This window comes from Callospermophilus lateralis, chromosome 11 (genome assembly GCF_048772815.1).
Source record: "Callospermophilus lateralis isolate mCalLat2 chromosome 11, mCalLat2.hap1, whole genome shotgun sequence".
Lineage (NCBI taxonomy): Eukaryota > Metazoa > Chordata > Mammalia > Rodentia > Sciuridae > Callospermophilus > Callospermophilus lateralis.
Window position 1 is genome coordinate 19,250,977 of NC_135315.1, and position 22,002 is coordinate 19,272,978.

The 22,002-nt window shown below is 47.9% G+C and overlaps 1 long non-coding RNA gene and 3 other non-coding genes across 4 annotated transcripts; all 4 read left to right on the forward strand.

Annotated features, from left to right (window-relative positions):
• The first annotated feature begins 7,399 nt into the window (after positions 1-7,399).
• Positions 7,400-7,590, forward strand: LOC143411123 (U2 spliceosomal RNA). The gene has a single exon (XR_013092831.2). It is a non-coding gene; the product is annotated as a U2 spliceosomal RNA (small nuclear RNA).
• A 5,753-nt stretch (positions 7,591-13,343) lies between these two features.
• Positions 13,344-15,544, forward strand: LOC143410283 (uncharacterized). The gene is made up of 2 exons (XR_013092716.2): positions 13,344-13,500; positions 15,362-15,544. It is a non-coding gene; the product is annotated as an uncharacterized LOC143410283 (long non-coding RNA).
• LOC143411088 (U2 spliceosomal RNA) lies at positions 14,046-14,236 on the forward strand. Its single transcript, XR_013092804.1, has one exon. It is a non-coding gene; the product is annotated as a U2 spliceosomal RNA (small nuclear RNA).
• Positions 15,545-18,355: 2,811 nt separating the features above from the next.
• On the forward strand, positions 18,356-18,546 carry LOC143411111 (U2 spliceosomal RNA). Its single transcript, XR_013092824.1, has one exon. It is a non-coding gene; the product is annotated as a U2 spliceosomal RNA (small nuclear RNA).
• Positions 18,547-22,002: the final 3,456 nt, after the last annotated feature.

Consider the following 22,002-nt stretch of genomic DNA (forward strand, 5'->3'; position numbering starts at 1 on the left):
TGTGGGGGGGTCATCTCAACAGAGGAGCCAATGGTAGAATGGTTCTCTCTAGACAACTTACCCTTTATGAAGGACTGAGCTGACATGGACATGCAGGAGCCTGGGGAGCTACCAGAGGCAAGAGAAGATGGAAGTGATTCCTTCTGTGCCCTTGTTGGAGGGTGTTTTTTGGCCTCCCAGTCAAGTCCTTACCGAGTACAAAAGACAACTCCTGTGCCCTGTAGACACAAGTAAGGGGAGATGGCCCCAGTCCCAAAAAGAATGTCAAGACTAAGAAGCAAGATTCCAGGCTTGGGTTCAGGGCTTTGTGAGAAGCAGAATAGGGGCCTTGACTGCAATTAAGAGGTATTTAAGGCAGATGTTCCTCAGAGCGTAATAGGCACTGAGCCCCAAATTGGGGTTCCTCCGTGCTGGGGGGCCTCTCCCTCCCTGCAGGCTCCCGAGAGAACCCCAAATTGACATATCCTCACTGCATCCTTGTAGAATGTACCACCATTTTGCTGTGGGCCAATCACTCAGAAAACACCCTCAGTCTGAATTCTGCCCAAATTGGAGAGTCTTTATCTAGCCAGCTGGTGACTGCTCCCTGCAGGACCTGTCTCTGCCAGGAACAGTGCCGGGTCCGAATTCTCTGGGCTTTATAAGGGGGAAAGAACCATATCCTCGAAATGTAGGTACAGACAAGCAAGCAGGACACAGAAGCTACAGTTAGCAGTCAGCCAGCCAATGCATATAACCACATCCTTCTTCTGAACACAACTAGTACAAAAACAACTTCTACTTAAAATAAGTTATATGACTAGGGTTAAAACTAGGTCACTATGGCGGAACTTCAAAATGGAGTCACTGGAGCTAAGTTCTTTTAAGTACTATTTCTTTTTTTCAACATTTTTTTAGATGTCAATGGACCTTTATTTTACTCATTTATTTATATGCAGTGCTGAGAGTCAAACCCAGTGCCTCACCCCTGCCAGGCAAGTGCTCTACCGCTGAGCCCCAGCCCCAGCCCCCTAAGTACTATTTCTAACTTATGGCCAGGATACCTTAACATTACTTATCCTATTATCTTACCTTGTCTTATCTATTAATATCCTACATTTTATAGGGTGCTTACTGAGCCGAGCCATGATCTAAATTGGGCTATAACAATTTAAGAAAATTAGCCACGAACTGTGTTAAGACACCTGTCCTCATTTCATCCCTCCTGAAATTTGGAGTCCTGTAAGGTCTTGCCATAGATCAGTGTGGGAGGCGAATCTTATACGTGACTGAGTTACACTCCCCCGCTGGGTGCTGAGGCTCAGTCACAGAAATGTGGCACCCTTCTTGGGTGCGAGGGTCGGTGTCCTGTGCATGGGTGTTTCTTGCTACAGCCCCATGTGTGAAGCTGCGCTCACCTGTTCCTTTGTAAGAGAACCCCTTGCCCTGTTTAAGGTAGAATCTTCCATGGAAGTGCCTGTGTGTGTCCCCTTCTCTTACTGTGCCCTTGGGTGTGGCCTACCCAGGTGTCAGTCAACCTGCTGACAGTGGACATCATGAAGATACTCAGCCCCCTGAAACCTGACCCATTGCCTCATCTGAATAGCTTCTCCTCGATAAAAGGGGTCAGCGCATGCTCTCCCTCTCTCTCTTTCTGTTGACCCTTAAGGTCAGAGGAGCCGTCACAGTGACCCCAAAGTGTCACTGTGTCTATTGTGTGGTTATTTCGTGCAGCCCAGTTAGCCCAGTTTAACTAGAGTGACCCCAGAGCCTTTTAGTGGCGAGAACAGAAACACGGCAGATCAGTGTCAGGGAACGAGGGCCAGGGAGGCCCTGTGGGTTTGGTGATTGCCTGTGAGCTTTGAGGAAATCCTGACCAGGGCATAGTGAACTAGAAGACAGACTAAGGGGCAGCGTGGCTGCAGGGACAACCATGTGGACATTTCTTCTTTCTTCTTTTTTTTTTTTTTTGACAGAAGGGACTGAAGTCAGGTGCACTTACCCACTGAGCCACATTCCCCAGAACTTTTAATTTTTTTTTTCTTTTCATTTTCACATTTTTTTTTAATAGAGAATTTTTTAAAAATATTTATTTATTTATTTTTTTGTTATCGGCGGACACAACATCTTTGTTTTGTATGTGGTGCTGAGGATCGAACCCGGGCCGCACGCATTCCAGGCGAGCACGCTACCGCTTGAGCCACATCCCCAGCCCTTTTCTTTTCATTTTGAGACAGGGTCTCACTAAGTTGCTTAGGGCTTCACTAAGGCTGGCTTTGAACTCCTGATCCTCTTGCCTCAGTCTCCCAAGTCTTTGGGATCACAGGGCCTGTGCCACTATACCAGGTCATGTGGACATTTCCGTTGGGCTTCTGTCTCAAAATTCAAAAGCCATAAAAGAAAAATATAAATTGACTATTTATTTCCTTTTATATCGATGACAAGCTAGGTGTGGTAGAGCACGCCTGTGATCCCAGTGGCTCAGGAGGCTGAGGCAGGAGGATCACGAGTTCAAAGTCAGCCTCAACAAAAGCATGGCACTAAGCAACTCAGTGAGATCTGTCCCTAAATATAATACAAAATAGGATAGGGATGTGGCTCAGTGGTCGAGTGCCCCTGAGTTCAATCCCTGGTGATTCCCCACCCAAAGAAAAAAATCCATGGCAAAAAAAGAAAATAGCATACAAATGCAGATAATAAAAAATATAATAATAAGTAAGTAACACATTAATAAAAAATATTATTTTTCACATTGAAAAAGTGTAACTTTCTAATATGTAAATAGCTCCAGATGGGTGTGGTATAACATACCTCTAAGCCCAGAGACTCTAGAGATTGAGGCAGGAAGATCATAGGTCTGAGGCCAGCCTCAACAGTTTGGTGAGGCCCTAAGTAATTTAGTGTCTGAAAAAGGGGGAGGACTGGGAATGTGTCTCAGTGGTAAAGTGCCTCTGGTTTCATTCTCCACTACCAAACAAACAAAAAACAAAACAAAACCAAAAAAAAGCACCTACGGGGCTGGGGCTGGGGCTCAGTGGTAGCGCACTCGCCTGGCATGTGTGAGGCGCTGGGTTCGATTCTCAGCACCCCGTATAAATAAATAAAATAAAGATCTATCAACAATTTAAAAAAAAAAAAGCACCTAGAGATAATAATAAACGATAAAACAACACATTAGGAAAAATAAAATGGGCAAAGGCCAAGCATGGAAAATTCACAGGAAAGAAGAAGAGATTCTAAAGCAGATATATAAAATTAAATAAAAACTCCACTGAAAGGCAAATTTTCCCCTCAGGGATTGGCAATTTTCCAAAAATGTGATATCGTGCCTGCTGGTGAGACCGGGGCAACATGCACAGCTTCTCAATTTTCACTGTGCCCTTGCAGTCGGTGTCCTGCAACGGAAATTCCCAAATCTCTAGCCTGGTGCTGCAGCACTGAGGTGGTCACAGGCACCCAGAGGAAGCCTCCCTAACATCATGTGCTTCTGTTGCCATCTCTTGAGGTGATCTGGTCTGTGCACACATGGGACAATCACGTTAAACCTCACGGCTGATCAAGTGGAGTCCTTAGTTTGCAAAGAGAGATATTCCATTCCAACGACCTGCACCCTCATGCCTACAATCCCCTTGTCAGGAAAACCAAATCAGTGAGCAGAAGGCAGCCTGATGCACACAGAACTAAACAGGAATCATGGGATGGGGGAAGCCCAGAGAGTCCCGTGAGGTGAGGTGTGGCTGAGCACATTATATACATCGCCTCATTTGACCCTCACACATTACTTCAGCAAATAGCCATTATATGCCAAGTCATGTCAGGCTCTGTCCTAGGGGCTAAGAATACAGGATCAAAGGAAATCTCAGCCATCAAGGAAAAAAAAAAAAAAAAAAAAGAAAAGAAAACAATAACCCAGTCATACCAGTATATTTGTGAATATGCTATACAGCCATGTGTCTATATTTCTATCTTGGGAATTGTCTTTTACCTTTTTAGAGGTACTGGGGTCCAAACCCAAGGGCCTCACTCATGCTGGGCAAGCACTCTACCACTTAGCTACATCATCCCCATCCGCACATTTTCTACGTACATTACAAAAGATAACGAATGGCATGAAACAAAGAAAGCCAGGCAAAGCGGGACATGAAGTAGAATGCCCACGATGGGCGGGGGCAGGTTGTGCACAGCACTGTAAAGTGGACATTATTCCTATTTTACAGATGAGAAGTGGCTTTCTTCAGTGTACACTTAAGAGATTCCTATTCGCTCCTGTTTCCCCCATAGCTTCAAAAGTAGCCTACTTAGAGAAGCGTCATCATCACCCCCACTATACAGTTAAAAAAACGAAGACACCGGGTGCAGCGGCACAAGCCTGTAATCCCAGCAACTTGGGAGGCTGAGGCAGAAAGGTTTGCAAGTTCAGTCCAGCATCAGCAACTTAGCAGGACCCTGTCTCAAAATAAAAAATAAAAAGGGCTGGGGATGTGGCTCAGTGGTACAGTACCCTCAGGTCAATCCCCTGTGTAAAAAAAAGAAAAAGAGAACAAAAAACATAAAGACGCCCCACCCCATGTAATTAAAAGAAGCTTGGGTTCAAATTGTGTGACCTTGCTGCATATTAGCTGTGTGACATTGGTCAATTGTTTAGGCTCTCTGAGCTAAGTTCTCAGCCTAAGACAATGCTACCTGCTAGAGATACATGAGCCGTGTGTGTAATATTAAATTATCGAGGAGGCACGTTCGGGAATTACAGAAATATATTCATTTTTTTGGGGGGGGGGTGGTGGTACTGGGGATGGAACCCAGGGCCTTGTGCGTGCTAGACAAGCACACTACCACTGAGCTACATCATCAGCCCTACAGCAATATATTCACAAATACCTAATTATTACATTCAACAAATAACATCACAACACAGAAAATGCAAGCAAGTACCTCAGTGGACTTTAATTTTATGTGGTGCTGAGGATCGAACCCAGCGCCCCCACACATGCCAGGTGAGCGGGCTACCGCTTGAGCCACATCCCCAGCCCAAAACCAAGCACCTCAGAACAGGTTTCATTTCACATATCTCAACTGCCCCCACCGTCACCCAGGTACCATTGAGTCTGGGTCTGCTGTCCTAGCAGTGAAGCACAGGGTGTGCACAAGTAACCTACCTGTGAGCCAAATCTTCCTCAGGTCAAGGCAGTATCTAAAAAGATGGATCAAAAGGCTGGGGACATAGTGGTTTTGAAAGGAAAACAAAAAGAAAAAAAAGAGGGGAAATCAAGTTTAGTATCTTGAAATAATATCTATTTACCTTGATAAATCCCAAACCTCGCTTGAACACCACACAGATGTAAAATCACAAACAAGATGTTCCACATTTGAACACTGTATTTTACACTCACAGCACCACTGAACTACAAGGAACCACCTTTCCAGTGCTCCATGTGGCCCGTGGTTGCCATTCAGCACCGGTCAGGAGAATGGAGGTGATGATAACAAGGCGGGGACCAGGGTGGAGTGAAAGGAGCCAGACAGGGGCTTTGAGCAAAGAAACAAACACGCACCCCCCCCCCCACAAAAAAAAAAAAAAAAAGCCCCGGTAATCAAGATGCATATTTTGATCGTCTTGATAGGTAAGATACATTGCACTAAAATATTATTTATCTCCATTATTGGAAAGTTTTTAGAGAGGCACTCCCTTAAAATGTTATCCTAGAGGACTTGGCTCAGCCTAAACTCGGCCCTGGACAATAACACCGACCTCACGGTGGAGCGGACTAAAAGATGCAGTACACAGAGAGCGCTCAGTTTCTGTTGGCCCTGGCTATTCATCAGGCTTTCCGCCTGGCAGGGGGAAAATGACTGACTGAGCTTCAGTCCTACACCCATGATAGCCTCTTGCTTTTCTGCGATCAAACCAAAGAAACTGAAGTGCTGTAGGCAAAGAGAATGGGAAAAGCAAATGCCGACTCTGCCGCAGAGAGAAACGTTACCCCAGCCTTTCCCGGGGCCCTGATCCCCACTTTCCCAGAGCATCCCTACTCAGGTGTCCGGCCTTAGCCCCTACACAGCTAGTAGCCTCCTCCACGCGTCTTCTCTGGTTCATTCCCTGGTGCCCATCACGTCCTCTCCCACGGCTTCCTTCCTCTATAAAGGTTAGCTGAGCACTCTCAACTGCTGGTGTTGACAGGACTAGTACCCGTGAGGGCCACGGCTCTCAAGGGCCTCATGTTTCGGTGGGGGAGACGAGGAATGGCTCCAAACCTGTGTGCCTGCCGTAAAAAAACAGGGTGCAATCAAATGTACAGGATGGATGCCGATTACATTTGAGTGTGGTGAGGAAGACGTCTTCCTTAAGGAAGACGTCCTGGAGGAGGCGACACCCAAACGGATTTCTCCCTGCGATTAAGAAGCAACTCAGTGAGAACCTATCTCTAAATAAAATACAAAAATAGGTCTGGGGGGTGTGGCTCAGTGGTCGAGCGAGTGAACTCATTCAATTCCCGGTACTAAAGGTACAGAAAAAAAAAAAAAAAAAAAAAGAGCTGGGGATGTAGCCCAGCGACCGGGTGAGAACCAGGGGGAAAGGAAACAGCGTTGATTTGTACAAGCGCCAATAGAAACCGGTTCTGCAGCTGGGGGGAATCCCCTCCCTCTGCCCTGCGGGGCTCGCCCCACCGGAAAGAGCTTGCAGCCTTCCCCCTTGAAGAGAGGACCTCCGGACTGCCCTGACTCAGAACAAGCCTCTCCAGACGGGTCAGGTCCGAAGCTGGTCTTCCTTTCCTCTGGCAAAGAACAAATTAAAACCATAAAACCATACCATTAAAATTTTAACCATACAAATTAAAACCAGTCAGGGCTGGGTTGTGGCTCGCCTAGCACGCGCGAGGCCCTGGGTTTGATCCTCGGCACCACATAAAAATAAGTAAATAAATAAAAAGAAATCATCAAGAATATCTCAAAGGACTGAAATTTAAAAAACAACAATAACAAAACATACAGCCTGGGCGTCTTTTGCGAATGTCTCTCAACGGTGTCCTCGGGGAAAATTGGGCCCGCTCACAGCCAACAACTCCTTCCGGCATTCAGCCCCCTCTAACCGCTCAGTCCCAGTCCCCCCGGGTTCTGTTTTTGTCAGTGGGTGGGCGCCAGAGAGGAAGTCGCGGGGTAGCCACGCCTCCCCGGGTAAGGGGCGGGGCATGCAAAGTAGGGGAGGACTCCACAGCCCCGGAACGCCGGAGCCGCGAAGGACTGTTCAAATTCCTTGTTCCAGGTGAGGCCAATAGTGAAACTGCACACGGGCCCAGTGGGCCGCCGTGCGAGCCTGAAGGAGACAAGAGAAAAAGAGAGTGGGAGTAGGCGTGGCGCCGCTCACCGCGAGTTGAAAGTGCGCCAGCGGAGCACGGTGAGGGCGAGGGGCGAGTGGCACGGTATCGCTTCTCGGCCTTTTGGCTAAGATCAAGTGTAGTATCTGTTCTTATCAGTTTAATATCTGATACGTCCTCTATCCGAGGACAATATATTAAATGGATTTTTGGAGCAAGGAGTTGGAATAGGAGCTTGCTCCGTCCACTCCACGCATCGACCTGGTATTGCAGTACTTCCAGGAACGGTGCACCCCCTCTCGGGGAGCTTAACGTCTGGTTTCAAAATTAGACTCGACGAGTCAGACTGCCTATGTGTTTCTTTCCAGTTTCTCTCTTTTTTCTTTTTCTTTTTCTTCCCTTTTGGTTGTCTTGCTCTCGGGTGCGAGGGCATGCGTTCCTGCCTTCTCTGGGGTGTTTTCATGTGTGCCTAGTTTGGTATTTTTCCCGTCAGTCTTGAGGATTATTAAAGTCCTCGTGTCTCTTTTCCCTTACTCCAGTCCAAAGGGTTTCAGGAGGAATTGTGGTCTTTTCGTCTCACTTACTTCCAGTCCTAGCGTTTCCTGGTTTGAGTTTGCCATTCTCTTACACAGGGCCCTCCTAATGAAGTGTGTCCCCTCACCAATTAAGCGAGGTCCTAAGCAACTTGGTGAGCACCTCTCAGAATGAAAAGCAAAGGGCTGGGGATGTGACTCGGTGGTAAAGTAACAGATCAATCCAAGCAGATCCACCTGGACCCTGGACCCTGGACCCTGGCCAAAGTCATGGGCTATTCAACTCACTTGTGTATTGCCCGCATCTGGGAATTACACTAGATTGCGGTGACTGAGTGACAACAAAGATGTCACTCAGTGCCCTCAGAAGTTTTATTACTTCCAACGTTAAAGAAAAATTATATTCCTGATTCTTGTACAAGATGGTGAGGCTGCTTTGTCAAGATTGAAGTGGGGCTGTGGTGATAGATAGGTACAGGGACCACCCCACTGTGGGGTGAGATTGGATTCAACTCCAGGGATAAGTGGAGGTTTGCAGACAAACTGCAGAGGGGCGGGCTGGGTGCAGTGGGTGGACAATTACTAAGAGGAAACACCTGGGGTTGAGGGGGAGAGCAGGGACACATACTCCTAAATAGCAAGGTAGCATTCGAAGGGTTTAGTCCTTCAAGAAATATTTAGTGGATAACCACGCATGGCGACCCACACGTGTAATCCCAGTGACTCAGGAGGCTGAGGTAGAAGAATCGAGGCCAACCTCAGCAATTTAGCAAGAGCCTATGCAACTAAGGGAGACTCTCAAAATAAAAGAAAAAAAAAATTACTTGAACAGCTGCTATGTGCTCCTCCTACTGAGAAAGGAAACAACAACAGAACACAGGCTCCTCTTCTTTTGCTGCTCGGGTATGGGACCCAAGGCCTTGCTCCTTTACGCAAGCGCCTCACCGCTGGGCTATATCCTCAGCCGGGGAGTCAGACTCTTCATTCCAGGCGGCAAGTTGTTCTCTCCTGAAATGGGGGTGAAAAACTGCCATCCATGGGTACCCTGTAGATGAAAAGGGACTATCTGTGATCCTGCCTTCGAGGTTGAACAGCTAACAAACATTGGGTTTGATTGGAGACCAACAGCGCTTGGCTTCTCGGGAAGATGGTTCCCAAAGGGAACTGCCTCCCATCTAAGGAGGAAGGCTCCAGATCGGGGCTGTGGTGTTGGGTGTGGGCAAGGTGGAGGTGGGCACGTGACTTGCGGGGAGAAGCCCACCAGCGTGCTGACTCTGGGACAGGAATAGTCTCTGAGGGGATGGATATGTGGGGGAAGCACTATAGTAGGGAGGTGTGCAGGCAGAGTAAGGGTTTCAGGGAGGGGCCTCTACCCAGATGGGTACCCTCCCAGGGGGCTGGACCAATCGGTGGGGTCCAAAACCGGTTCCTCGGTCCCTGGTCGCCCTGTGCTGTACACCTCTGGATCTTTGCCCAGGCTCTTTTGTCAAACCCCACTGCCCAGATTTCCCTATCACCTGAACGTGCCTCCCCCCCCCCCCCAAATCTGGACCTGTCTTCAACCGCTCCTGGGGGCCTTCCAGAAGGCCTTCTAGATTCCACCACCGGCCTCCTGTTCCCGTATGCCACTAGGTCTCCAACAAGTTCACCTCTCCAGGTCCCCCTCCTCATCTGATCCTGGTGTTGTAGCCCACTGGGGGAGGTGTCCTGGTCTGGGTCCTGTGTGGGAAGCCATTCTCGCAAGTGATTGGGCACCTCCCTGATTGGGTGTGAGGCGTTCTGGCCAAACTGTGTCGGAGCTAATCCCCACCCTCTCCAGGTGCGAGAGCCTGTCCGTGTGGGGGTGTGACTGACCATTGATCCTGAGACCAATCACTGACCCTGACCTTGGAATGCTGCCCCCCTCGACCTTCATTGGATGGGATTTTCCCCTGAATTTCTTGTTCCCCAATAAAAGGCCACTCCCTGGCGTGCTCGCGCTCTCTCTCTCTCCTGATGGTCCTGAGTAAGCCTTGTTGCCCCACCGGGTGGTTCGAGGCGAGAGCCAGAGGGAGGGCCGGCTCGGACCTGGTCAAAGAAAAAGGTAATTGAGTCTTGTGTGTTTATTTTGATCTCACTAGTTAACGTCTATGCTAGGACCTCTTGAATGAAACCAGCGTGCTGGTCGCGCCGTGGAGTCCTGGACGCGAGGAGGCCGCCAGAGTGGGGCAGGAACAGCGTCTGGCCCATCTCTACTCCCAGCACCAAGTGCAGGCCCTGGGCGAGTGGGGTGGCTGGAGATTAACAATGGTGTGGGTGTGTTCAGTTGGAAACGGGGGCAGTGGCCGGGGTCCCCAAGTCGGGTGGGGGTGGCGCCCGGACCCTAGCTCTGTGGTTCAGCCGTGTCTTCCCGGGCAAATCCATTGGCTCGGAAAAAAAGATGGGGAGGCTTATCACTCGGCCTCCTGTATACTCTGAGGGCCTGCCCGCCCCTTAGTAGATTTCTCTACTGCTTGACACCTCCAGAAATGGCTGGCAAAGGATTATCCATCCCCAGGACCCCTACTTGACAGTGAACACTCAGAGGGTAGGAGTCCTGTCACCTCTGGCTGTTGGGCCCTGAACCAGTGCGGTCAGCCCAGGACCCAAGAGGATCATAGTGATACTGAAAGCTCCGCCCTTGTCTCCGTTGCCAATTCAATAAGGAGGACAAAGTTTTGAGAAAAAGGAAAAAGTTTTATTGATTTAGCTAGCAAAGGAGAAACACGGGGACTCTCATCCCCAGAGGCTATGACTGTCTCTGCCAGGGGGAACACTGGACTTTTTAAAGAGGAATACAAGGGCTGGGATCCAGAAATTATCTGTCGATATAATCAATTGGTGTCCATCGGGTGTCCTCGAGAAAGTTGTCGCTCCACTTTCCAGATTAGGAGCTTGTTGTTGTTGTAATTTTCTAGTTGAACATGGACACATTACCTTTGTTTTACTTCCTTATTTATTTATTTTATGTGGTGCTGAGGATCGAACCCAGTGCCTCACATGTGCAAGGCAAGTGCTCTGCACTGAGCCACAACCTCAGCCCCTGTTTGTTTTCATTTTATTGTGGGCAGTGACACTGTTCCAGGAGGCAGTGAGGGCAGTGAAGTGAGCTTGGCCTGGAACAGGGCAAATGTTTTAGTCTTGTTGGTAGACCCAGTCTGATTCCCTCTTAAAATTGGGAGCCATCCCGCCACAAAGACATGGAAGGCTAATTTCGGCTTTACTATAAATGACTGCAAATTCTGAACTTGCTTGGAATGCCTGCCCGTGCCTGTGCCTTGAAGTCACCCATGCCTGGTTCTCTCTGACCAGATAGCAGCCCTCTCTAAAACTTTAGTGAGGCCTCATAAATCTTGGCCTTCTCTGGCCAGATAACGACCCTCTCTGTGTAGAGAATCAGATGTGACTGCATTACTATTACTGTCCTTGATGGAGTTTGTCTGCAAACAGGATATTCTGTCGAGATATAGAAAGGCAACAGCGGACATGCTTGAAAACGAGGTGTCTGCTGTCCTTGGGAGGGCCTGCTCGCAAACGAGGGGCTCCTTCAAGGTTTAGATAGGTAACAACAGACATGCTTGAAAACGAGGTGTCTGCTGTCCTTGGGAGAACTTGCCTGCAAACGGGATGTTCTGCCAAGTGGGCTCGGAGGGTGCTGAGAAAAAATTTTTTATCTGTTCTAAACAAAGAGCAGAGCTCAGCATACTCCAGGCCGAGAGTAGATTAGCCATGAGAAGCGGGTCACTTCTGATTAGAAAGTAAAACTTGTGTGTACTATGTTTAACTAGCTGAAAGACCTGATTTATTGATGTTGGAAGGCTGCCTTCTTTGTTCACAATACTATAAAAAGATTGCTTGTACACAATAAAGGACTTTTTTTCTGCTGCTGCTTCGCTTGCTCTGCTTCTTCTTTCTTTTCCCATGCTGACCTGCACGTGAATTACTGCAACACTCTGAGGCTCTAATGACCTTCATAAATTCTGATGTCGGGGCCAGCAAAAATGTAAACTAGCCTTTGTGTTATGCTCCTCAGAGTTTTGTTATCCGTAACCCCCCGCCCCCACCCGCTTTGTGAAACTTTTTCTGGGCTATAAAGCTGGGCTGCAAGAAAGCTTCAGTGCTGTCTTGTTCCCTCAGTTTTTGTTGGGAGAGGCAGCCCCATGGGTGGAAATAATATGCTTGCTTTAATTTGATTTTAATTGGAGTCAGTGGTCTTTTCTTTGTGTCCTGGTCTAACATTGTTTTCCCTACTGTTAGGGAAGGAGAGAGTTAAGCAGAAGAGGAAGAAAAGGAAGAAAAAGACATGTCATTTTAAAAATAAGCCACGTAGCAGGGTGTGATGGAGCACGCCTGTAGTCTCAGGGACTCGGGAGGCTGAGTCAGGAGAATTGCAAGTTGGGAGTCAGCCTCAGCAACTTAGCAAGATCCTGTCTAAAAATAAAAAAGGGATGGGGAGGGGGTTGGGGTTGTGGCTCAGTAGTAGAGCCCTCACTGGATTCGATCCTCAGCACCACATAATGCCCGGGTTTCTGTTCTCACGACTAAAAGGCTCAGGGGTCACTCTAGTTAAACTGGGCTAACTGGGCTGCACGAAATAACCACACAAGAGACACAAATACCTTTTTCTTTGGGGTCGCTGTGACGGCTCCTCTGACCTTAAGGGTCCGCAGAAAGAGAGAGAGAGAGAGAGAGCACGAGAGCACACGCTGACCCCTTTTAGTGAGGAGAAGCTATTCAAATGAGGCAAGGGGTCAGGTTTCAGGGGTCTGAGTATCTTCATGATGTCCACTGTCAGCAGGTTGACTGACACCTGGGTAGGCCACACCCAAGGGCACAGTAAGAGAAGGGGACACACACAAGGCACTTCCATGGAAGATTCTATCCTTAACAGGGCAAGGAGTTCTATTACAAAGGAACAGGTGAGCATAGCTTCGCCCATGGGACTGTAGCAAGACACACCCATGGACAAGACACCGACCCTAGCACCCAAGAAGGGTGCCACATTTCTGTGACTGAGCGCCTCAGCACCCAGTCGGGGAGTGTAAGGTTGGCCTCCCACAACATAAAAATAAATAAACAAAATAAAGGTATTGTGTACAACTAGAATTTTTTTTTTTTTTTAAACGGGGTGGGGTGGCGTGGGTATGTGGCTCAGTGGCTAAGGGTCGTGAATTGAATCTCCAGTACCGAAAAAAAAAAAAAAAAAAAAAAGTATTTATTGCCTTAGACTGTTTTCCACCTGCCCCCATCCCCGGCCCAGACTGCCCCAAAGCAAGCAATCCCAAGTTTGAGGTGTTGAGGACCAGGCTGGGGCGAGTGGCGCTGCCTGAGAACTCCCTCAACGCTCTGGATCCCCTAGAAATTCAAGGTTCAGGTGCAGCCAGGGTGGTCAGGATTACCAGGACACTGCGGTGCGCTTTCATCAAAGGCACAAGGACATCCAGCCGTCCTCTGCACACAGCGCGACCAGGGCCCAGCATTGAGTGCACGTGGATCTGAGCAAACTCTGCGGAAGTGAATCACAAGGAGAAAACTGAAAGGTCAATCATTTGCGGCGGGAAGCGTTCCATTCCAGTGAAGGGAAGCCGGGACGTCCCCTTCTCGGGATGAAATCACCCGGGGACGCGAATCATTGGGCAGATGGCCTGAAGATGCAGGTAAGTACTGAGAAGGAGCCATCCCAAGCTCCATTTGTCGGGGTTTGGCCGAGCGTGTGGGAGGCACGATCTCATTCACTGAAGAGTTACTGGTTGAGTGTGAAGTAGGTGCGGGTTACAAAACCAAGTTCTGGCTTTCCGGAGCTCCTGGCTCCGACTTGGACTCGGAGTCAGCAGCAGTCGCTGCTCCTCTCTGGTCTCGGTATGTCTGGAAGTGGGAGCAGAGCCGGTCCTGGGCTGCCTGGAGACCTGGAAGCGGTCGCCAGGTGGAGGGGGCCCACGGTAGCCACGCCTTTCCGGTGGGGGGCGGGGACATGCAAAGTACTGGAGGGCGCCCCCGCCCCTGAACGCCAGAGCCTCCAAGGGCAGCTAAAATTCCTCGATCTAAGTGGGGCCAATCGGGAATCTTCACGAGGGTCCAGTAGGCCCGATGCGATGCCCAAGGAGACACCAGGAAAAAGAGTAGGAGTAGGCGTCGTTGTGCTCACCGCGAGTTAAAAGTGAGCCAGCGGAGGACGGTGAGGGCGAGCGGGAACTGGCACAGCATCGCTTCTCGGCCTTTTGGCTAAGATCAAGTGTAGTATCTGTTCTTATCAGTTTAATATCTGATACGTCCTCTATCCGAGGACAATATATTAAATGGATTTTTGGAGCAGGGAGTTGGAATAGGAGCTTGCTCCGTCCACTCCACGCATCGACCTGGTATTGCAGTACTTCCAGGAACGGTGCACCCCCTCACCCATATTTGAAGTTTTTCAAAAAGCAGCTTAATCGAGGTTTGTCTTTCCTTTTGTCTATTCTCTTTTTCTTTCTCTTCTTGTCTTTTGAAAGGCCTTGATAGAGTGGGCTTTTGGGGGGGGGGGCGGCGGCGGCATGTAAGTGGTGGGCTTTTTTTTGTCTCTTCCATTTTCGTTTCTTTCCTGAAGTGTCACGGGTCGTTGGGCTCCTGAGCAAGTGTTCCTCCCTTTCCCAGTTCAACAACCCCTCCAGCTAATCCCGCTGTTCCCGCCTACTGTTGCTCCTTGATCTGGCCGACTTTTAGCTCCTGAGCCACTCTTTCCTATTCTTTTTGTCTATCATATAGCCCTGCAACACCTTTGCTTGCCAACCACTCCCGTGGTCTGACTCTGGATCTTGTCCTTAACAACTGCTATAAACCCTGTCCACTTCTAGTTGCCACCTTTCACTGTTCTTTCTCTGCCTCCCCTGCCCCTGCCCCCAGGGTCCCTCCATCTCCATTTACGTGGGTTAATTTCTTTGCATATATTCTCAGCTCCCTTGCCCCTTTCCTGTTTTGTCATATAAACACAGGAATCCTACTGGATAAGAGTCCCACCCTTATGACCTCTTTATCCTTAATCACTTTCTTAGAGGCCCCAGCTCCAAACACAGCCCCAGTGGGGGGTTTAGGCCCTTACACAGGAATGGGTGTTGGGGCTGGGGGCAGGGCATCAACATTCAATCCACAACAAAGAACAACTATAACCCTGGATCCCCAGCACCCTGGAGGTTGACGAAGGGGTAACTTTGCCCTCACCGACAGGCAGGCACTCTTAGTGCTGCGCAGAGCAGCTAACTCATCTTCTTCTTCCCTACTCCATTCATCTTCCGCTTTTCCAGACATCTGTTTCTTACTTTCCTCTCCAACCTGCCCCCCTCTCAGCTGACTGACTACCTTGCTTCCGAAGGAGGAAATCCTGCAGATACAATCAGGAGGCTTCCTCTCTTCTCCCTCGTCATCGATATTCTCCTCTGGATTGGACTTTTTCCACCAGGATGTAAATTGTATTATTTCTTTCCTCCTTAACATAAACTCTACCTACTTCACCCTCTAGCTACCACCCCATTTCTCTTTTTGCAGGAAAATTCCTCCAAATGTTATGGCGAGGTTGCAACAAATCGCGGAAAAACAGGAGACGGAACCATCTTTATTCACCAGCCGGCAGTCCGGACCCACCAGCTAGCAGGCCAAGGGCCAGGCTGCAAGTCCACACCCTTCGACCCCCTCCTGGGGTTTCAGTACACTTTTTATAGTCCCAAACCATATTAATCATAAGTGGCTGTTGCTATGATTCAAAACCACAAACAAATGTCATGGGATCCAAAATCATAAGGAGAAGGGGAAGTGGGTCAAAACCACCCTAGTTGAGTACAAGTTAAAGAATGGTTACTAACGGCTGAACAGTCATTCTCTGAGAGGGTACACTGTCCAAGCAAAATGGAAACCAAAGAGAGAAAAATTTTACATTGTATAGGAATTGCCATTTTGTGTTGCCAAACATGCTAAACTAACTGTTGATGGGTACAGAGGGCGGGGCTTTCCCATGGGACAAGCATTTCTTATATGACATGAGTCTCAGGGTAAAATGAAGTCTGTTTGGTCATTCCCATATTGCCTGGCCCATAACACAAACAGTTGTCTATATTTTTCCCTCCCAACTTTCCTCTCATCCTCTCTCTACATTATTGAGATAATCTTAAAATAACTTCACACTTGGCGGGGTGTGGTGGCACATTCCTGTAATCCCAGCGGCTCAGGAAGCTGAGGCAGGAGGACAGCAAGTTCCAGGTCATTCTCAGCAATCGAGTGAGGCTCTAAGTAACTCAGTGAAACCCTGTCTCAATAAAGGGCTGGGGATATGGCTCATTGGTAAAGCTACCCGCCCCCGTTCAATCTCCCATTCAAAACACACACACACACACACACACACACACACACACACACACAGAAAAGTTACAAGAGTTATACAGAGAATTTCTCTGTACCCTTTACCCAGGTCTGCCAACCGTCAACAGGGCCACATTTTGCTTTATAACTCTCTCCTTTTAATAATATTCTCCCCCCAAACAAACACACACACGCACACACACCCATATATTTTTCTTTATTGAACCACTTGTAGGTTGCACATGCAATGTCCCTTCACCCCCCAGATACTTAAGTGTGTGTTTCCTGGGAACATGGCCATCTGGAAGTTTGACATGAACACCATACTATAAGCTACACTCCCAAGTTCAGATTTCTCCAGCTATCCCAAAGCGTCCTTTGGAGAGATTTGTTTTCCTGGCCCAGGAGCCAGTCTGGAATTCCTTGCTGCATTTAGTTGCCAGTTCTCGTTCCGTGCCCTTCTGCCTTTGTGCCGGTCTTTCACAACCGGCACGTTCTTTGAAGACTGCAGGATACTTATTCTGTAGAATGACCCTGGGTTTGGATCTTGCCCTCTTTTGAACCTGCCCCAGTCAGTCTCTTGTGCACTGCTCTCCTCAAGGTCCATCTCCAATCCCCCCCCCACACACACCTCACCGGAATCCTTCAGCAGCTCTCTACTGGGTTGGGCGGTCCCTCGTTCTTGAAATACCTTCTAGGCTTGGTTTCCAGAACACCTTGCTCTCCAGATTTTCCTTCTGCCTGTCCTTCTAATGTCCTTGACTTTGGGCTCATGCCTCGGCTCCGCCCTTCTACTTGTGGCGGATGGACACCCTCTCCCTTGGGGAGCTCCTCCCAACCCCTGGCCGAGGGTCCTCACTTCTCTGCTGACAGTTCTCAAAATAGCTCCAGGCTGCAGTCCAGCCTGGTACACCCAGCTGCCTACCTGCCACCTCCTCTTGACTCTCTGAGGCGCATCTCTAGCTTGTGCTCTCCTAAACTGAGCTGCAAACAGGGCAACACGCACCTCGCTCCGCCTCCACCTCCAGCCTCCTCGACAAACTTGGTCCTCGCCCAACTCAGAATATGACAACCGTGTCCTTCCTTCCAGTAGCTCTGGCCAGAACCGCTGGAGTCACCGTCCACTCTTCTCTTTCACACCCATATGTTCCCCGTTTGTCCGCAAATGCCGGCGGCTGTACTTTCAAAATACAACCAGAATCTGGCCACTGCGCACCCCCTGCACTGCGACAACCCCGGGCCCAAGCGCTCACTATCTCTTTCCCGGGAGAACGCAGTCCCCCTTTCCTCACCCGCCTTTCCGCTTCTCTGCACTCGCCCCCGCGTCGGGCCTGTCAGAAGTATTAAGTCGTGGTACGGTCCCTCCCTCTCGCGCCGCGGCCCACGCTCAGAGCCCCTGGCTTTCTCCCCAGTAGGAGAGCCCAGAAATCCCCGCCCGACCTGCTCGCCACGCCCTCTCCCGCCGGGTCTCCTCTTGGTGACCCCGCCCCAGCTATTCGGGCCTCCCACGCCGGTCGTTGAACCCGCGTCTGAACCAGCGGTTTCCTCTGCCTTTCCAGGCTCCTCCCCTCCTGCCCTGGGGCAGCGGGCTTAGCTCCGCTAACGGCGTAGATCCTCCGAGGGCCCCCTTTGCCAAGACTCTGTCCACCCCTTGAGGCGGCGAGAGCGTGCGTTCCTCCGGGGACTACATTCTGGAGACCGACACCTCAACCTCCAGAAGGTTGACTTCATCTCTTAAAAAAAAGAAAATATTGAAAGATTAAAGACAAAGAAGAATGCTGGGAAGAAAAACCTCGTGGAGTTGTTTTGCGTCTTTCTCGTCCAGGCTTTTCCTCCTGGTTCCGGGGCAATGAAGCCGGAAGAGCTTTCTAGCCAATTGTTTTAGAGGCGGTGTTCTATTTCAAGGCGAGAGGGCGGGCACCGAAGGCCCGGCACGGCTTGTGTGGGGCGGGGCATGCAAATTTACAGTGTCCCTTTCTCTCGGGAGCTATGGGAGCAAAGAAAAAGGTGAAAGTTTCCCCCCCGAATAGCAATAATCTGACAAAATTTTTATGCTTTCCAAGTTGAATCCCTTATGCACAGTCACACTCGCGTGAGGGTGAGTCTTTAATTGAGCGTGACGGTTCTCACCGTGAGCTGAAGATGTGTGGCGCGTCGAGTGCCACGGGTGACCGTACTCAGCCCGGCATCGCTTCTCGGCCTTTTGGCTAAGATCAAGTGTAGTATCTGTTCTTATCAGTTTAATATCTGATACGTCCTCTATCCGAGGACAATATATTAAATGGATTTTTGGAGCAGGGAGATGGAATAGGAGCTTGCTCCGTCCACTCCACGCATCGACCTGGTATTGCAGTACTTCCAGGAACGGTGCACCCCCTTCGGGGGATAAGTTTGTGAGTTAAAGGTTAGACTGCCTTCGTTTGTGTGCTTGTGGTGTATCGGCTGGCTGGGCTGAGGAGGCTGGCAGGGAGACGGTCTATTTCTCGCCTTTTTTTTTTTTTTTCCCTGCTTCCCCGGACTTCGTATCTCCCGTCCGTTCCTTTTCTGTAAGTGAAGTTTGTTTTTGTTTGTTTCTTCAAGCTCATTGCTTTTTAGGAGGGACGCGCTGTTTATTTCTTCTTCGTAAGTGTTGCTTGTGTCTGTTTTCAGCTGGCCTGCAGAAAGTTTCCGTCCTGCTAAAAAACACGGCCAAAGCAGGGGCTAAGTCTCCACTGAAGAGTGTAGTGGGAGTTTTTGGGCCTCCGGGGGAGCCTCCTCTACGTGAGCGTTGCTTGGTTCCTCCGGGGAGTTTTTGTTTTTGTATAGAGGGCAATGTTATGACCCAGTCGTCATCATTGATAACTGGTGACGGCATGTTATATTGATTTATAACTTTTATTTATAGTGATTAATGCATAGAAGGTTGGAGATGCTAAACCTATTGAATTTATCTATTAAACCACAATTACAAAAGCAAAGGGGGATATAAGACTCCATAAAATAACCTTAATCATTGTTCATTCTCCAGGCAGATCTGGTTCCACCATAGCTGCTGAACAGGCATGATTATAGAATCAGAAAGTAGCAGTTGCAGCTATTAATAGAGATTAAAAGAAACATCCCAGGAAGAAGCTATTGCTTCACCAGCAACTCAGAGGCTGAGGCAGAAGTTTCCCAGTTTGAGGCAAGCCTCAGCAATTTAGTAAGACTCTGTCTCAAAACTTAAAGGAGTGGGGGATTGTGGCTCTGCAGTAGAGCGCTTGCCTAGCATGCGCAGGGCCCTGGGTTCCATCCTCAGCACTACATAAAAGTAAATGAATGGAACAAAGAGGTATTGTGTCCAACTAAATAAAAAATATATATTTTTTAAAAAATTAAGAAAAAAATTAAAGGACTGGGCTGAGGTTGTGGCTTAGTTGTAAAGTGATTGCCTACAATGTATAAAGCACCGGGTTCAATTCTCAGCACCACATAAAAATGAATAAAGTTCCAACAACAACTAATAATATAATAATAATAATAATAAAACTTAAAGTACTGGGGGATGTAGCTCTCTTGAACACATCTCATGTGTGAGTGAAAGAGTTCCCCTCTGGAGGGATGGACTGGCTGAGAAATAAAAGCTAAGAAAATAGTAATACAAAATAACCACAGGACACCAGAAATATATTTTCAGAGTGGGGAAAGCAACCTGTGGAGTGGACCATAGGGGTGCAGCTTCTAACAAAGAAGCCCACTCTTGCTTTATATCAGAACAGATTAAAAGGATTTGATACAAACTTATTTGCAAAAACAGGATGGGTGAAGGACAGGTAGAGTGCTCAGTTCTTAATAGGTCACTCCCTGCACAGGAAATTTGCCACAGCTGGGAAGAAATTCACATGCACTAGGCCATCTAAAAACCAGCAGGGGTGCCACTGGAAGTTCCCAGATACTAGATTTTTCTACTCAGTGGTTTTCATGCCAGTCTTGTCCATGCACATTTCACAGGTGTCTTCCCAAATATCTTCCCACCGCCACCCCTTTTTTTTTCAACTTTTTAAATTCAAATGACGGGCTCTTATTTGAGTTTCTGGATTCTTATTCTGATACAAAAAAGAATTAGTTGCAAACATATCATTCCAATAATTACCATGCAGAATATTTCAGCATATTTCCAGGATTAAAGCCATTTATGAAGTATTTGATCAGTTAGAGAAGTAGAGTCCCTAATATCCATTTTCCTTTTTGAATATCCTGGATGTGATGATGTAATTCTATAAAACCCAGGCTATTATTATTGCTCTGCCAAAAACCCATTAGTTGATTTTTAACCTTTTCCCAAGTCTCACTGGGAAGCTTGTGTGGGCCATCATCCTTGAGCTGCATGTGGACCACCGTGCATTGAGCCTAGTGGATAGGAATGTCTGGTGTCTGTGAATGACCAGTGCATATTTCCTTTGGTTTAACTGCCCTGACACATTGTGAATTTTCTTTTAACATTTTTTAGTTGTTGATGGACCTTTGTTTTATTTACTGGTATTTGCTGAGAATCGAATCCAGTGCATCACAAATGCCAGGCAAACGCTCTACCACTGAGCTACAATCCCAACCCCACATTGTGAATTTTCTCTCCCTCTCTGCCATGTCCCACACAGCACCCAAGATGGGTCTGACCTGCGAAGATGCCAATCAACCTGCTGACTGCAAGATATCACAAAGCAAGACTCCGCCTTTGAAACCTTATCCATGCCTTTGATGTACCCCCTGAAATCATTGGAGCCATCTTTCCTTTGTCTAGTTCCAACTCTTTTTTTTTAAAGAGAGAATTTTTTTAATATTTATTTTTTAGTTATTGGCGGACACAACATCTTTGTTTGTATGTGGTGCTGAGGATCGAACCCAGGCCGCATGCGTGCCTGGTGAGTGCACTACCACTTGAGCCACATCCCCAGCCCCATAGTTCCAACTTTTATGTGGACTGGATCTATCAGGGGCTCCACTTTTTTAAAAAGTTTTTTTTTTCTAATTTGTTATATATGACAGAAAAATGTATTTCAATTCATATTCCACATATAGAGCACAATTTTTTCATATCTCTGCTTGTATACAAAGTATATTCACACCATTCATGTCTTCATACATGTCTTAGGGTAATGATTTCCATCTCATTCCACAGTATTTCCAATCCCCAGGCTCCCTCCCTTTCCTTTGCCCTATCTAGAGTTCATCTAATCCTCCCTTGCTCTCCCTCCCAACTCCACTAGTCTCCTTATCAGAGAAAACATTTGACATTTGTTTTCTTGGGGAATTGGCTAACTTCATTTAGCATTATATTCTCTAACTTCATCCATTTATACCTGCAAGTGCCATTATTTTATTCTCTTATTGCTGAGTAATATTCCATTGCGTATATATGCCACATTTTCTTTATTCTTTCATGTACTGAAGGGCATCTAGGTTGGTTCCACAGTTTAGCTATTGTGAATTGTGCAGCAATAAACATTGATGTCAGGGGCTCCACTTTTGTAAATACATTTCTGACTCTGTCTTTTGTTCTTCACTAATTATTTTAGAATTTTAAGTTCTCAGGTGGCTTACACCCTTCTGAACAGGAAGAAGAACTCCCCAATGAGATGCTGGCTATTGTTCCCTATAGGAACATTATATTTGGCTGCAGTAACACAGACATATTTCTAGTCAGCATGGCATTTAAGCCTTTATTTAAACTTGAGAGCACATAGCTCATTACTGATATTTATGACAGTAGCTTCCAAGGCATTCAATTTAGTTTCACTCTTTCTATCAGTATTTATCTGATAATGGAGGGCTTTGGAAGTATTTTGAGCCAAATTATTGAGAAAATTTGCATATAG